The sequence below is a fragment of the Rattus norvegicus genome, chromosome X (genome assembly GCF_036323735.1).
Source record: "Rattus norvegicus strain BN/NHsdMcwi chromosome X, GRCr8, whole genome shotgun sequence".
Taxonomy (NCBI): Eukaryota; Metazoa; Chordata; class Mammalia; order Rodentia; family Muridae; genus Rattus; species Rattus norvegicus.
This window is the reverse complement of record NC_086039.1, coordinates 662,618-680,040: the sequence shown is the minus strand read 5'-3', so window position 1 is coordinate 680,040 and position 17,423 is coordinate 662,618. Positions and strand designations below refer to the sequence as shown.

The window sequence follows — 17,423 nt, the reverse complement described above, 5'->3', positions numbered from 1 at the left end:
ACACTTCCGCTTACCGCTGATGGCTTTCTTCTTTTTTTTTTTTTTTTTTTTTGAGTACATTTAGTTTATTGTAAAAAGTGATGGAGGGGGAGAAAATAAATGATATGAAATATTCATAATATTAACATATACATGTTCTATTATTATTTCACTTTTGGTACATCCACATTGTTTATGTTGTCTACAATGACAACAAAGAAGCAAATTCACAAATCTGATAGCATTAGATATCAGCATTCAGCTTTCATATTCTACATGATCTTTGAAGAATCTGCTCCCATGCTCCTCAAAATCATTTTGTTCACTCCAGTCCCCTGAATGATGAGATCATTCATGGCAATTGTAACAACAGAAGAGTGAGACAAGAAGGAAAAAAATGCATGACCCCTGTGTTATCCCTTACATCATTGTCCTGGACTCAACAACCTATCACATCCTTCAGCATTTACCATCCATATCAAGTCACACAACTACATTTGAAAGCTGAGGCTATACTTCCCATGTATAAGCAATGATGGCATATGACACAGCCCATCCTTCCATGTGAAAAACATGCAGGTTTACTCCTTTTCTGCATAAAATCACACTCAACAGTTCTTTCCTTAGCTTTTATTTGCCTATGAATTCTTGCTAGGAAAAGACATTAAACTACCACATTCAGCATGCTCCTTTGAGAATTTTGTCTTCCTCTGCAGAATGTTTAAGAAACCTTTTCTATCTTAAAAGTTTGGTCAATAAAATTGCCATTATTCCTTTCATTAATAATCCCAGTCACCTATTCTTATTATTGTTTATTACTATTTTTACTATTTTTATTAATACTTATTAGTATATACTTTAGAAGTAAGTCCTACCAAGCTCTTGAAGACTTTTATCCTAACAAGACTTAAAGCTATATGTTATACAACAAGCCATTCCAGGACTTAGCACCTTAAACTACTGAACACTTTCTGACAGCCTCGGGTACAAAGCAGGACAACAACTGTAATGTCTCTACCCCCGTTAGCTTCATCTGTTCTGAGGTCTGTTGCTAAAAGCAATCGGAAGGTCAGACAGGATGCAAGCAGAAGAAAAATAAACTTATTTATTTGACAAAGGAGATTCAGTGACAGTTATCAAAATAAAAACAAAGAAAAACCTGCTTATTCGGCTTCCCAACATAGAGTGGATGGAAAAAAAATGCCTTTTAAAAAATATCATATATGTTTTTAACTTCTTTTTTTTAGCATGCCATTTCTTTTCTTTTCTTTTTTTTTATTAACTTGAGTATTTCTTATTTACATTTCCAGTGTTATTCCCTTTCCTGGTTTCCGGGCCAACATTCACCTAACTCCTCCCCTCCCCTTCTATATGGGTGTTCCACTCTCCATCCTCACCCCATTGCCGCCCTCCCCACAACAATCATATTCACTGGGGGTTCAGTCTTAGCAGGACCCAGGACTTCCCCTTACACTGGTGATCTTACTAGGATATTCATTGCTACCTATGGGGTCAGAGTCCAGGGTCAGTCCATATATAGTCTTTAGGTAGTGGCTTAGTCCCTGGAAGCTCTGGTTGCTTGACATTGTTGTACTTTTGGGGTCTCGAGCACCTTCAAGCTCTTCCAGTTCTTTCTCTGATTCCTTCAACGGGAGTCCTATTCTCAGTTCAGTGGTTTGCTGCTGACATTCTCCTCTGTATTTGCTGTATTCTGGCTGTGTCTCTCAGGAGCGATCTACATCCGCCTCCTGTCGGCCTGCACTTCTTTGCTTCATCCATCTTGTATAATTGGGTAGCTGTATATGTAAGGGCCACATGTAGGGCAGGCTCTGAATGGGTGTTCCTCCTGTGTCTGTTTTAATCTTTTCCTCTCTATTCCCTGCCAAGGGTATTCTTATTCACCTTTTAAAGAAGGAGTGTAGCATTCGCATTTTGATCATCCATCTTGCGTTCCATGTGTTCTATGCATCTAGGGTAATTCAAGCAGTTGTGCTAATAGCCACTTATCATGTGCATGCCATGTGTGTTTTTATGTGATTGGGTTACCTCACTCAGGATGATGTTTTCAAGCTCCAACCATTTGTCTATGAATTTCATAAAGGCATTGTTTTTGACATCTGAGTAATACTCCATTGAGTAAATGTACCACATTTTCTGTATCCATTCCTCTGTTGAAGGGCATCTGGGTTCTCTCCAGCTTCTGGCTATTATAAATAAGGGGGTGATGAACATAGTGGAGCATGTGTCTTTTTTATATGTTGGGGCATCTTTTGGGTATATGCCGAAGAGTGGTACAGCTGGATCCTCAGGTAGTTCAATGTGAAATTTTCCTAGGAATCTCCAGACTGATTTCCAGAATGGTTGTACCAGTTTGCACTCCCACCAATAGTGGAGGAGTGTTCCTCTTTCTCCACATCCTCGCCAGCATCTCTTTTTACCTGAGTTTTTGATCTTAGCTATTCTCACTGGTGTGAGGTGAAATCTCAGGGTTGTTTTGATTTGCATTTCCCTTATGACTTAAGATGTTGAACATTTCTTTAGGTGTTTCTCAGCCATTCGGCATTCCTCAGCTGTGAATTCTTTGTTTAGTTCTGAACCCCATTTTTTAATAGGGTTATTTGTCTAACTTCTTGGGTTTTTTGCATCTTTTTAATATAAGCCCTCTATCTGTTGTTGGATTGGTAAATATCTTTTCCCAATCTCTTGGTTGCCGTTTTATCCTAACCACAGTGTCCTTTCCCTTCCAGAAGCTTTGCAGTTTTATGAGACCCCATTTGTCAATTCTTGATCTTAGAGCATAAACCATTGGTGTTTTGTTCAGGAATTTTTTTCCAGTGCCCATGTGTTTGAGATGCTGGCCTAGTTTTTCTTCTATTAGTTTGACTGTATCTGGTTTGATTTGGAGGTCCTTAATCCACTTGGACTTAAGCGTTGCACATGGTGATAAGCATGGAACGATTTGCACTCTTCTACATGCTGACCTCCAGTTGAACCAGCACCATTTTCTGAAAATGCTCTTTTTTCCATTGAATGGTTTTGGCTCCTTTGTCAAAAGTAAAGTGCCCATAGGTGTGTGGGTTCATTTCTGGGAGCTGCCTTATGTATAATACCCAAGAGCTAGAAGAATCCGTAATGGCATTCATCAGAGGAATGAATACAGAAAATGTAGTACATCTAAACAATTGTGTACTACTCAACTCTTAAAACCAATTATCTCAAGAAAGCCAAAGACAAATGGGATGATCTAGAAAATATCATAATGATTGAGGTTACCCAATCACAAAATGGTATGAAATCACACATTTTATGAAATCACCAAAAGTGGATATTGGCACAAAAGCTAAAATTACCAAAGATGCAGTTCACAGACAACTGGAAGCTCAATAAAATGATACACAAAATGTGCATGCTTTAATCCTTTTCAAAAGGTGGACACAATAATATCTATGAATTTCGAGCAGAGACTGAGGAAATCCCATTCAGAGCAGGCCGTACATGTGGCAAAAATATATACACATCAGTCACCAAAACTAGATAAGATTGATGGAGCTAAGAAGTGCATTGTGCCAGGGACTGTATAGAGATCTTTCCTGTGAGACACAGCTAGAGCATATCAAATAAAGAAGTGAATTCTAGAGGCAAATCAGTGAATTGAAAACGGACAGTAGGGGAGTTATAGAAAAAGAGGAGTGGGGCCGGTTAGGGATCATATGTGCAGGTAATAGGGAAAGGAAATAACATTTCAAATGTAAATATAGAAATACCCAATTAAAACAGGAATAAAATTTGCTAAAAAAATAAAAAGAAATAAAGAAATTTAAGAAAAGAACACTGCGAAGTATTCACAGCTATTGACTCAGAAATGTAAAAGTCATTTTCATGGAATGATAGTCAGAGTAATACTAATGGAAAGACTGAGATGATGAAGACTCAACTAGAAACACTTCTCTCTCCCAGATATCAGTATCAGACAAAAACTGCACTATAGGCATCCAGAGCATGGTGGAATTTACTCTGAGGCGAGGACTCAATACTTGTCTTTCCATTCTTCCTTAGGACCATTTTCTTCTTGACAAAAAGAATAAGGCTATGAGATCTCAGCAAAACAACTGTGCCCTGCCCATCACTTGGCTTTGGAATAAAAAAAAATAATGATATAAACTCTTTGACTTCCAGGAATGATATGAACAGGTAAGTCCAGATGCTTCTGAAAGGCTCCCTGCTCCTGATTCCCATATGTGGAAGATTCACATCAAGCCTAACTCTTCAGAGATCCCACTCAATCCCTACTAAGGACTCTGAGCTATTCCAAGGATGATGTACATCTTCCTTTTTTTATACAAAGATAGAAGGCCAGCTTCCTTATCCACATCACTGAAATCTTTATCCTCTTTGTTCTCCCTCCCATATGGCTGTTTACCGTGAATTAGAGGTCAATTATTAAACCCTAGAGGTACTGCAAGAATATCAGAGAGGCAGTTGCAGCCACAACACTTGTGATGTCACAGAAGCAGCTAGGGAGTCCAGGTTACAAGAGATACTTGCAGTAGGGCCAAATCATGATGTCACTGTGAACTGCCATGTCCTACCTGCTAAACAGATTTCCCTACATTGACCAGATTTTGAGTGCCCTTTCCAGGTACGTCTCCTGTGACACAGTGGAAACCTTTACATAGTCCATCATTCTAAAACTGTTGAAATCTCTTTTCTTCATTAGTGGTTACATGCTTTGAATGGGGAAAGTTACCCATGGGTTTGGCATGTGTATAAACGATTTAAGAAAATGGAGTGCAGGAGATTCTTCTAGATAATAATTTTTTCCCAGGTTCATTCCTGTGAAATACATAAAAATTTTGTAGGTTTTCTCTGTTTCCCAAAGGCCAGTATTCTCCCTACAGACCTTTAATTGAATGAATATTGTGTTTCAATTTCTTATTGTACATTCCTTGATAGGGAACTTTATAAATATTCCTGAATGTTTACTCAAAAATTCTGTTTTAAAATTCCATTTTTTGCAATGATTTTGGCCCAATGATAAAGTGAATATAACAGTGTAAATATTGTGTACCTACTTCAAATGATAAACTCCCAAATCCTTATTTTATCCAATAATCACAGACATCAGTAAAGCAAAGGACAATATCAACTCTAGAATGTGGTTCTGTAGTCCCAAAAGATAATCAGTTCTCTAATATCTCCCTTCCTTATTTCCAAGGTTCTGACATGAGGGTTGAGGGTTTTTTAACCTGATTCTTTGTTCAGGCCAAACATAAGGTTCAGGGGGATGGACAGTGAGAGGAATGTCTTGAGGTCCAGGGAAAACTTAACTTCTATAGTTTCATAAGTAGAGAATGGCATCTATTTGGCATTGTCATTTGTGGATTCTACATTCTTGACCCAGTTGTGCATAATTTATGTTAAAATTCCACCAAACCTCATAGGTGTAGGAGACACCAAAATTACATAAGATTGATGAAGGTAAGAGGTGCATGCTGCCAAGAACTGGAGAAAGATCTTTCCAGAGAGTCATAGTTAGAGCATGTTAAATACAGAAGTGAATGTTAGTGGTAAACTGGTGAACAGAAAGCATGTCTCTTCTTGGTAGATATTTAGAAAGGATTACAAGAGCTGAAGGGACTTTCAACCCCATAAAAACAACTATTCCAACAAACCAGAGCTTTCTGACACTAAACCAATATTCAAAATCTGCCCATGGAAAGTCCTATGGCTCCAACAGCATATGTGGCAGAGGATGGATTCCTTGGGCACCAATGGATGTAGAAGCCCTTGGTCCTTCTCAGGTTTGGTTCCCAGTTCAAGGAAAGGTCAAGGTGCAGTAAGGAGGGTTGTAAAAGAAGGGGAGTCGGTCCAGTTACAACCTTATGGAGAGGAAATTTGGAAAGAAAATAGCATTTGAAATGTAAATATAGAAATAGCCAATAAAATAAGCAAAAATTTACTAAAAAAATGGAAGAAATGAAAAAAGAAACTGCTAGCCATTCTCACCTATTAATTCAGAAATATAATGAGTAACTGTCAGGGAATGGTAATCAGAATAATAATGGTGAAAAGACTGATATGATTAAGAGTCGACTAGAAGCACTTCTCTCTCCCAGATATCAGTGTCAGACACAAACTGAACTATAGGAATCCAAAGCGTGGAGGAGTTTACCCTGAGATGAGGACATAGTACTTGTCTTTCACTTCTTCCTTAGGACATTTTTCTTCTGGGCAAAAAGAATAAAAGCCATGAGCTGTCAGGAAAACAACTGTGACCTTCCCAAACTTGGGTTTTGGGATAAAGAAATTAATGATATAAACTCTCTGATTTCCAGGAACTGTAAGAGCAGGAAGTCCAGATGCTTCTGAGAGGACCCCAGCTCCTAATTCCCATTTGTAGACGGCTCAGATCAAGACAATCTCTTCATGAAACAACTCAACACCTACTAAGGACTCAGAGAGCTTTCCCAAGGACCTTTTTTGTACCAAGACAGAAGGTCAGCTTTCTTCTCCCCATCTCTGATATCTTCATCCTATTTGTCCTCCCTCCCAAATGGCACTTTACACTGAATTATAGGCCAATTAGTAAACCATAGATATATGGAATGAATATCTGAGAGGCAGTTGCTGTCAGGACAACACTTGTGACAACACAGAAGAAGATAGGGCTCTCAAGGATACAAGAGATATATTACGGGGGTACTAAGGATGATGTCACTGAGAACTGCCATGGACTACCTGCTAAACAGATTTCCTTACATTGACCAGATTTGACGGTGCCCTTTCTAGGAGAGTCTCCTATGACACAGTGGAAACCTTTTGTACTCCATCTCTCTAACGCTAGAGACTTCTCTTTGCTGCATTAGTATTTACATGGTCTGAATGGACAAAATTAATCGGGACTTGGCATGGGTAGAAAAGATCTAGGAAGATGGAGTGGAGGAGATTCTTCTTGATAATAATTTTGCTCCCTGGTCCATTCCTGTGACATACAGGTCAATTTCCTAGTTTTTCTCTGTTTCCCAAAGGCCATTATTTTCCATACAGACCTTTAATTGAGTGAATATTGTATTTCATTTTCTAATTCTTCATTCCTAGATAGGGCACTTTGTATTCATTCCTGAAAGTGTACTCAAAAATTCTCTTTTACAGTTGCATTTTTGTAATGATTTTGGCAAAAAAGAGGGCCGAAGTATAGAGTGCAGAGAACAGTGTAAATATTTTGTACCTACTTCAAATGATAAACTCCAAATTCTTATTTTATCCAAAAATCATCATACATCAGTAAATCAAAGACAACATGTACTATACAATTCGTTTCTCTATTCCCATTTGATATCATTTCTGCAATATCTTCCTTCTTGTGTTCCCATGGCCACACTTGAGGTTTTTGGATATTTTACAATGATTCTTTTTTCAGGCCAAACATAAGACTTAGGTGGATGGGCAGGGAAAGAAATGTTTTGAGTTCAACTGAAACCTCAATTTCAATAAGTTCATAAGGACAGGAGGGACCTTTGCATCTGTAGATTCTACATTCTTGTTCTAGATGCGCAGAATCAATGGTAAATTCCATCTAACCTCACATAGGAGCCAATATATATATGATAGATAGATAGATAGATAGATAGATAAATAGATAGATAGATAGATAGATAGATAGATAGATAGATAGATAGATAGATCTGCCACCAAAATAAGATAAGATTGTTGAAGTTAAGAAGTGCATTCTGCCAGGAAGAGGATATAGACATTTCCTGAGAAACACAGCTAGAATATGTCAATTACATAAGTGAATGCTTGTGGCAAACCAGTTACTTGTAAATGGAACTCTTGTTGATAACTTTTGAGAAAGGATTACAAGAGGTAAAGGGGTTTGCAAACCCATAAGAAAAACAATGTCAATGAACCAGAGCTTTCTAGTACTAGACCAATATTCAACGAATGTACATGGACATACCTATGGCTCCCACTGCATATTTAGTACCAGATGGCCTTCTTGGGAACCAACAGAAGTAGAAGCTCTTGGTCCTCCCTATATTTGATTCACAGTTCATGGGAATGCAAAGGGGTAGTAAGGGGATTATAGTAGAATGGGAGGTGGACTGGTTAGGGATCTTAGAGACAGGAAATTGGAAAAGGAATAACATTTGTAATGTAAATATAGAAATATCAAATTTAAAAAAGCTATATATTTTGCTAAAAAAGAAAAAAATGAAAGAAATAAAAGAAAAGAAAACTGCCAATTAATTACACCCTTTGACTCAGAAATCTAAAGGGTCACTGTCAGGGAATGATAGTCAGAGTAATACTAGTTCAAAGACGAAGATGGTGAAATCTCAAATAGAAGCAATTTTCTCTCCCAGATATCAGTGTCAGACACAATCTGCACTCTAGGAATCCAAAGCACGGAGTAATTTACTCTGAGCTGAGGACACAATACTTGTCTTTCCCTTCTTCCTTAGGACCAAAACCATCAGCTTTAAAGAAAACTGTGCCCTTCCCAACACTTGGCTTTGGAAAAAAGACATGAATGATATAAATTCTCCGACTTCCAGGAACCATAACTAGCAGGGAAGTCCAGATGCATCTGAGAGGCTCCCATCTCCTGATTACCATATTTGAAAGGCTCCAATCAATACTATCTTTTCAGCAAACCTTCTCAACCACTACCCAGAAATGACTGAGATTTCCCATGGACCACATATTTCTTTTTTTTTATAACAAAGCAGAAGGCCAGCTTCCTTCTTCCCATCTTTGATCACTTCATCCTCTTTTTTCTCCTTCCCAAAGGCTGTTTATGCTGAATTAGAGGCCAAATAGTAAACCCTAGAGGTACTGAAGGACTACTGGAGAGGCAACTTCTGTCAGGACAACACTTGTTACATCACAGAAGAAACTAGGGATCTCCAGGATACAACAGATTTTTTTAGATAGGCCTAATGGTGATGTCACTGAGAATTGCCATGGCCTACCTGCTAAAGTGTTTTCCTTTCAATGACCAGATTCGAGGGTGCCCTTGCAAGGTTTGTCTCCTGTGAAACAATGGAAACCTTTTCATACTACATGTCTTTAAAGCTAGAAACTTCTCTTTATTTCCTTAGTGGTTACATGCTCTGAAAGGAAAAGATAATCAGGAGCTTTGCATGGGTAGAAAAGATCTCGGAACATGGAGTGGAAGAGATTCCTCTGGATAATAATTTTATTACCAGGTCCATTACTGTGACATACAGTTCAATATCCTAGGTTATCTCTGTTTCCCAAAGGCCAGCATTTTCCCTACAATCCTTTAATTGAATTCATATTTCATTACAGTTTCTCATTGTACATTCCTTGATAGGTGACTTTATATATTCCTGAATGTGAAGTGAAAAATTCTGTTTTCCAATTTCATGTTTTTTTGCAATGATTTTGGCAACCCAAGGGTCCCACCTAAGGTTGAATATAAAAATGTAAATATTATGTACCTACTTCCAATGATGAACTTCCAAATCCTTAGTTTATCCAAAAATTTCGAGACATCAGAAAAGCTAAGGATAACATGAAATATAGAATATGGTTTAGTAGTCTCATTAGACATCAGTTCTTTAATATCTAACTTCCTGTTCCTCTAGGGCCAGACGTGAAGGTTTTCGAGGTTTTACCATGGTTGTTACTTCAGGACAAACATAAAATTCAGGAGGATGTGCAGGGAGATGAATGGCTTGATGTCCAGGGAAACTTCAACTTCAATAGGTTCATAAGAACAAGAGGGAGGTGTTTGGAATTGCCATTTGTGGATTCTACATTCTTGACCTAGGTGTACATAATCCATGTGAAAATTCCACCTAACCTCATAGCTGTAGGAGCCACCAAATGTATAGTTGGAACCAGATGTACATCTTTCCTGAGAGACACAGCTTGAGCAAGTCAAATACAGAAGAGAATGCTACTGGCAAACCAGTGAACCAAAAATGGATCTCTTGTTGGTAGTTTTTGAGAAACAATTACAAGAGCTTAAGGGGATTTCAATTCCATAAGAACAACAATGCCAGTGAACCAGAGCTTTCTGGTACTAAACCAATATTCAAAGACTGTACTTGGACAGACCTATGTGTCCAACTGCATATGTAGCAGTGGATGGCCTTGTTGGGAACCAATGGAAGGAGAAGTTCCTGGTCCAACCTAGGTTTAACTCTCAGTTCAAGGTAATATCAAGGTTCACTAAGGTAGGTTATAGAAGAATGTTAGGGGGACTAGTTACGGGTCTTATGGACATGAAACTGGGAAAGAAAATCAAATTTGAAATTCAAATATAGAAATATCCAAATAAAAAAAGCAATAAAATTTGCTAAAAATTAAAAAAAAATGAAATAAATTAAAGAAAAGACATCTGTCAGCTAATTACACATATTGACTCAGAAATCTAAAGGTTAACTATCAGGAAATGGTAATCAGAGTAATACTAGTGGAAAGACTGAGATGATGAAGTCTCAACTAGAAGCTCTTCTCTCCCAAATATCAGTGTCAGACACAAACTGCACTATAGGTATCCAAAGCATGGAGGCGTTTACACTGAGCTGAGGAGACAATACTTGTCTATCCTTTGTTTCTTCGGACCTTTTTCTTCAGGGCAAAAAGAGTGAAAGCCATGAGCTCTCACTAGAACAACTGTGCCCTTCCCAACAACTGACTTTTGGAATGAAGAAAATGATTATATAAACTCTCTGAATTCCAGAAACCATATCAAGCAGGGAAGTCCAGATGATAATGAGAGAATCCCAGCTCTGGATTCCCATGTGTGTAAGGCTCAGATCAAGGCTATCTCTTCAGATACAACACTCAACGCCTACCCAAGACTCACTGAGCTTTCCCATGGACCATTTATTTCTTCCTATTTTTATACAGAGAAGGCCAGCTTCCTTCTCTTTTATCTCCCTAACAAATGGCTGTTTAGCCAGAATAAGAGGTCAATGAGTTAACCCTAGAGGTCCTCAAAGAATATCCAAGAGGCAGTTGCTGTCACCATGACACTTGTGACATCACAGAAAAGCTAGAGCTCTTCAGGATACAAGAGATATTTCAGGGAGGACCTAATGATGATGTCACTGAGAACTGCCATGATCTAACTGTTGAACAGCTTTCTTTACATTGACCAGATTTGAGGGTTCCCTTTCCAAGAGTGTCTCTTGTGACACACTGGAAACCTTTAAATACTATATATCTTTAATGCTGGAGACTTCTCTTTGCTTCATTAGTACGTACATGTTCGGAATAGAGAATGTTGGTCAGGGGCTTGGCATGGGTATAAAGATCTAGGAACATGGGGTGGAGGAGATTATTCTGGATAATAATTCCACTCCCAGTTCCATTCCTGTGACATACAGTTCAAGTTCCTAGGTTTTCTCTGTTTCCCAAAGTCCAATATTTTCCTTCCAGACATTTAGGTGAATGAATATTGTATTACATTTTTTTATTGTACATTCTTTGAAAGGAGACTTTATATATATTACTGAATGTGTACTCAAATATTCTGTTTTCCAATTTTAATTTTTGCAATAATATTGGCAACAAAGTTGGCCCAGCTAAAGCATGAATATAACAGTATAAATATTGTATACCTACTTCAAATGATAATCTCTCAAATCCTTAATTTAAGCAAAAATTACCAGCCATCAGTAAAGCAAAGGACAATATGGACTTTAGAATGCGGTTCAGATTTTCTTTTAGGCTTGAAAAATTTTGCGAAGAAGGTTTTGTGGGTGTATTTGTGTCTTTATCCCTCCATTGCTGGTCTTTCCAGTCAATGGGATTTGGCCTCTTAATGTTTCATATCACCAATGTAATTCACAGCTTAGGTCACCCCATTGATTCGTGGGTACCTCCATTATACCAGGTCTCTTTCTCTTCCTGGAGGTTTCTCCCACCTCCTCATCTCTTAAAGTTCAAGATTTCCTTTCTTTCTCATGACTATCGGGTCCTATCTCCTGTCCCTGCACACACAGGATCCATTCTCCTCTTCCTTCCATCTCTCATCTAGTTCCTTTCCTCAATCGGCCTCCTAGACTATTTTATTCCCCATTCTAAGTGAGAGTCAATCTTATGCACTTTGGCCATTCTTCTTGTTTATCTTCTTTGTACCTTTAAGCTTTGTGGAGGATGTCCTGTAGTTTATGGATAATATTACTTATAATTGAGCAATTTCAACAACCCTCTTGATCATATTTTACAGTAGTATGTTAAAATTGAAAATTATAATTTAGTATGAGTGAATGTCATGAGGACCAAATTTAAGTAAAAAGAAACTTAAAACAAGATCAAATCACAGATTTTAAAAATTGACCTAATAATAAAAATTCTCTACTATCATAAGGAATTATTATATCACAGGCAATTTTTAAGTGGTACCATAAATTTGGCAGACAAATGATGTTTTTAACAAGTAATTATGGATAATATGACTAAGATCAAATAAGATAAATATATTATTTTCATTCTGATATCACTTCCTGGCATTTTTCCTCAAACATGATGTTTATAGCATTGAACATTATGGTATTAGTTTTAAATTTTAATATTTATTTTAACCTAACCTATAAAGTAACAGGTTGCCATATGTTATGTTTGTAGACAATCACCCTCATCCTCGCTTCCTCAGTTCTTTGTTTCCGCCTGCCCTATGTCCCTCACCACTTATACTAGTCTCTCTTCATTATTCTTACTTCTAGATTCATATCCCACATGCTCAATATCTTCCATACCACACTGTTTAAAACCCTACTCTCTAATCTCTCTAATCTCTGTGACGTATACCAGTTAAGTGAACTCAAACCACCCACAGCTTCACATAAATACAAGTATATTAAAAGGAGATTCTTTGATCTCTTTGAAAAAGAACACATGGTATTTGCCTTTCTAAGTCTTTGTTACCTTACTCGGTTTAGTTTTCCTAGGGAGAATGAAGTACCATTGTGTATATTGTCACATTATTATATATCTATGTATCAATGAATATTCATTATGATTCTCAATAAAAGAGCAATAGATTTATTTTTGAAAAACGATGAGAAAGCTCAGATAGAAAAGTCAAGAAACTAAGAAACTAAGAAACTAAGAAACTAAGAAAATTTCAAAGATAAATATGACGAACATATTTGTGTTTATATTAACTGGAGCAGTGTGTGTTAAAGTTAATAAAGGATGTGGTATTTATAATATTTTTATACTAATAAAATGTAGAATATTCAATAATTTAGAGAATACTTATAAAATTGTTCATCACTAAGTTATATTTCCACTAAAACTGTAATCTTTTTATAAACTATTTTACATATATATATGTATATGTATATATATATTTTACCTTCAAAATAAAGAATATTAAGAAGTTAGTCATAAAATTCAATAACAACACCAAAGACGAATTATATGAATAACCAACAGAATAGGAGATATTGCAAACCTCTCCAGTTAAATTAAGAGACTTAGAAAAGTGATAGCATTTTAATAGAAAGGCACATGGCAAACAAGATACAATAAAATCCTGAAACTATACTAAGATGGTTACTATTCATTCCTATGTGCTAAGATTTCATCAACAAGCATGGTACATGAAGATAATGTATATGTCAGAAAAATTAATTCATGTTTAACATAGTAACTTTCTTCATAAAACCCAAGCAGACACTTCTCTTTTTTGTTGCTTAAAAAGTATGTACAAAGCACGGCTTTTGATTATAACACTAATATTTCAAAACTATCATTAAATATGCAAAGATCTTAACACAAAACCCATAGTTTTCATAGCAACCATACAAACTTAAGAAGGAAAAGAAAACATTTTTAAGTACATAGATGTGCGTAATGAAGTCCCCACCTTACCAGTAACAGATGGGTCAAATTTATTGTTCTATGTATTACATAGAATACTCTATCCCAGTTCACTGTTCCTTAGCATATGTTTTTCCTCATCTTTCTCTGTTACTTATCTTCTGAAAGCAGGTGGTATTTCTCATAAAATTAGTTCAAATCATCCAATCTTCACTCCAACAAAAAGAAGGTGTTGACATTAGAGGAAAACCAATTAAAGGTTCTCATTCTTTATTGTGCAAAATTTTATGTATGATTTTGTATGCTTAATATGCTTCTACACCTTAGTGATGACAATTCAAGATTGGCATGAAATCCATCATTCTTAATTCACAATGTAAAAGCCCTTTAGCTAATCACAGAAAAGCCTTCAAAGTGTATTTACATAGGATTATTTAGTAAAAATTCAACTTATAGTTTAAGGGGAATAGTGATGTAAAACATCTTTTCTTACATTTTCGTTGCCTTCACAATGTAAAAGCCCTTTAGCTAATCACAGAAAAGCCTTCAAAGTGTATTTACATAGGATTATTTAGTAAAAATTCAACTTATAGTTTAAGGGGAATAGTGATGTAAAACATCTTTTCTTACATTTTCGTTGCCTTCACATTATTTTATAGCTAAGAGATTTCATTAGAATCAAGAAAGAATTGTTAACATCTTACTAAAATAAAATGAGAATTTTCTCTGTATAATACAGAACTTATTCTTGAGCATTTTTTTGACACTGTTTCTTTTATATCCCTGGCAGTACCAGAACTCACTATCTCTTTCACCTATTCTCTCTCTCTCTCTCTCTCTCTCTCTCTCTCTCTCTCTCTCTCTCTCTCTCTCTCTCTCTCTGTAGACCAAGCTGGCCTTGAACTTAGAGTTCGGCCTGCTTCTGCTACCCAGTGCTAAGATTAAAGGCCTGTGCCACCACACTCCGTGCTTTTCTACATCTTTAACAAGCTCTTGTCTGATTATATTCCAAATCTTATGAAGTTAGCTCCCTAAAGTACCTAGAAGAAATTCAGTATCAAAAATATATTTTGCACACCTAAATCCCTCGTCCCGAGTTGCTGATTGATCTACACACGTAGCAAGCTCTCTGAAGGAACTGAAAGACACAAATTTTTGCTTTCATTACAGGAATAAAGAAAAGGCCTGTTCACTGCACAATCTCATGATATCACGGAACAATTCTTCCAACACTAGAAAGTGAAATCTTATAATGACTCCTGTACCTGAAGCTACAGTTTCTTTCCTTCTATTTAGTTGTGCTCATTGTCACCACCATTTCATTATAACCAGGTTTAACCCAAAGGTATTCTCTGCCCCAAGAATTCATTTCTACTATATTGACATATTCAGTCATGTTCAGTTAAATTTAAGCACTGACCACACCAAAGTGAGGATTTATATAATATCCAACAGAAACATAGGAAGAAATGCTACAAAAATAAATTTATACTGAATAAATAATCAAAATGTGTTTTATTTGTTGTAACACAACATCTATCCATTTTCATTGTATTGATTGGTTCTGGGTATATTCACAAGCCAAGAAAATTGTATTTAAGCCCGGAAAAAACTTTTGAGATTTAGTTCTCTCTTTTATATAGACTATGAAGCCTAAACTTAGATATCAATGCTTAATAGAAAGCAATTTTACATGTTGTGTCATTTCACTGTTTCTCAGATTTTTTTGTATAATTGAAAGTGTATAGCTAAATCTTGTAATTTAATGTTTTTCCCACTTCATTTCAATTTCTACTTTAACTCTGAGTAATAAGTCCAAATGGGATCTGATTACATATATTGGCCCCGTACGATTTTTTTAAAAATTATAAGGTAAAGTTTTATATGCTAGAAAGTACACTTTTGAGAGTACATTACACTGGAAATTTAGTTCATCCTTTTTCATTAGTTTTGTCTGAAAGACTATTATTTACAAATTTGTTTTAAATTTTTAGAAGTATTGTGTGTGTTTGTTTGTTTGTCTGTGAGTATGCCTGTTTGAGTATACATACATACATACATACATGTATATCTTTGACAATTCAAATATAATAAGACCAGAGAAAGTAGCTTGAGTGTTATTGATAATTTATGGACACTGAATTTTTGTATATGCTGTATATGTAACCTTGAAAATATGTACTGTATATATTTTCAAAAGCATTGTTTAAATATGTATACTACATGAAGCACACTAATTGCAGTTTTAGCCTTTTCCACACTAATTTTATCTCTTTAGATGTCTAGAAAGAAATACACGGAAGCATGAATCATCTCTTAACTCCAAATGTAGGTAGACTCTATGATATATTTTGCTTTTTTACATGATTGCTCACCTTTAGTTCATAAATTATATATTTAATTTGCTCTATTTATGTTACAAAGGAGTGGCACATTGCTTTTGTAATGTGTGGCACATTGTATATATGTATTCATTGATAACTTCCTTCTTTCAACAAACATTAAGAATAAATGATTTATAAACATTATTACAAAATCTAAGATCATTCAGTTTCTTCCATATTCAAATACCAAAATGCATAAATATAGAAAGAATTTCCTGATTTTGACTATTAACAGAAATATTTGATATACCATTCCTATAAACAAATTTTGATATATCCATTAAAATTTCTTCAATGAGTAGTTTAAATATTAATGAAGGTAAGTATAGACATATTGTTAGTATATTTGAATCACAAATGATGTCAGTATTTTACATAGCCAAATATGCGTAAACATGTAATTTTACACCTGAATTCCATAAACGTGCATTTATATATTTCCACTCAAAATCAGCTGGGTCCAACTTACACGCATTCTCACAATTATACTCTTACACACACACATATGCATTCATTCTTGTAATTACATATTTAAACAGACATCCTTACTTACATAAGCATAGGGAGCAAGAGACCAAGCACCAGTGCAGAATGATGAGGTCCAATCTTTATAACATAAAGAAAAAAATCACTTCGACCCTTTTAATGCTAAGTGAATTAAACCCAAGTGTGTAAGAGAAAAGCCTTGTTCCTTTTGATAAGAGTAAGCATGCATTGCTATTAAGAAATGACCTGTTCTGTCCCATGGTAAGGAGAAACCTGCCTGCACCTTCTGTTCTTTCCTGCTTCTTCTCTTTTCCTCTTCTCCTCTGCATTCTGCAGATTGCCCTCTTATGTTACTTATAGTATCTACATTATTCCTCTCTACATTTCTTCTCAGCCCAGATATTTTTGGCTCAGTTCTACTAAGCGCAGTTCTCCTTAACTCAAAGCTGACTTTACAGCTCTGTCCATCTCCAGGTCAGTCCACCTGTCTCTGTCCTTCCAGTTCAGTCCTTCTCTCTCAGTCCTTCTGTGTGACTTCTCTTTCTCCTCAGAACTTAAACATCTTTAAGAATATATGATCCCATATTACAATGTTCATCACAAGTTCATATGAAAGATCAAGCATAAATTGAAACATAATTTACAACCGAGAATTTTTACATCAATATCCATCAAGAGTAATTATCTGGCGAAACATTCATCACCTGTGTCAGCTCCACAGGCTCACTGAAGATCCAAAACCATAGTTGTTAGTGATGTTATATA

At 36.0% G+C, this 17,423-nt stretch overlaps 2 long non-coding RNA genes across 3 annotated transcripts in view; one reads left to right on the top strand and one right to left on the bottom strand.

Annotated features, from left to right (window-relative positions):
- The first annotated feature begins 2,404 nt into the window (after positions 1–2,404).
- LOC134484132 (uncharacterized) lies at positions 2,405–10,833 on the top strand. 2 transcript variants are annotated; one of them, XR_010061513.1, is made up of 4 exons: positions 2,962–4,170; positions 6,315–6,476; positions 8,445–9,005; positions 9,594–10,833. It is a non-coding gene; the product is annotated as an uncharacterized LOC134484132 (long non-coding RNA). The 2 variants fall into 2 exon arrangements; XR_010061512.1 differs by lacking the exon at positions 9,594–10,833 and having other exon boundaries at positions 2,405–4,170; positions 8,445–9,541.
- LOC134484133 (uncharacterized) overlaps positions 4,734–17,423 on the bottom strand; it is a 37,851-nt gene continuing 25,161 nt past the window's right edge. The window contains exon 3 of the long non-coding RNA XR_010061514.1: positions 4,734–9,509. This is a non-coding gene — a long non-coding RNA (uncharacterized LOC134484133). The remainder of the gene's footprint in view (positions 9,510–17,423) is intronic.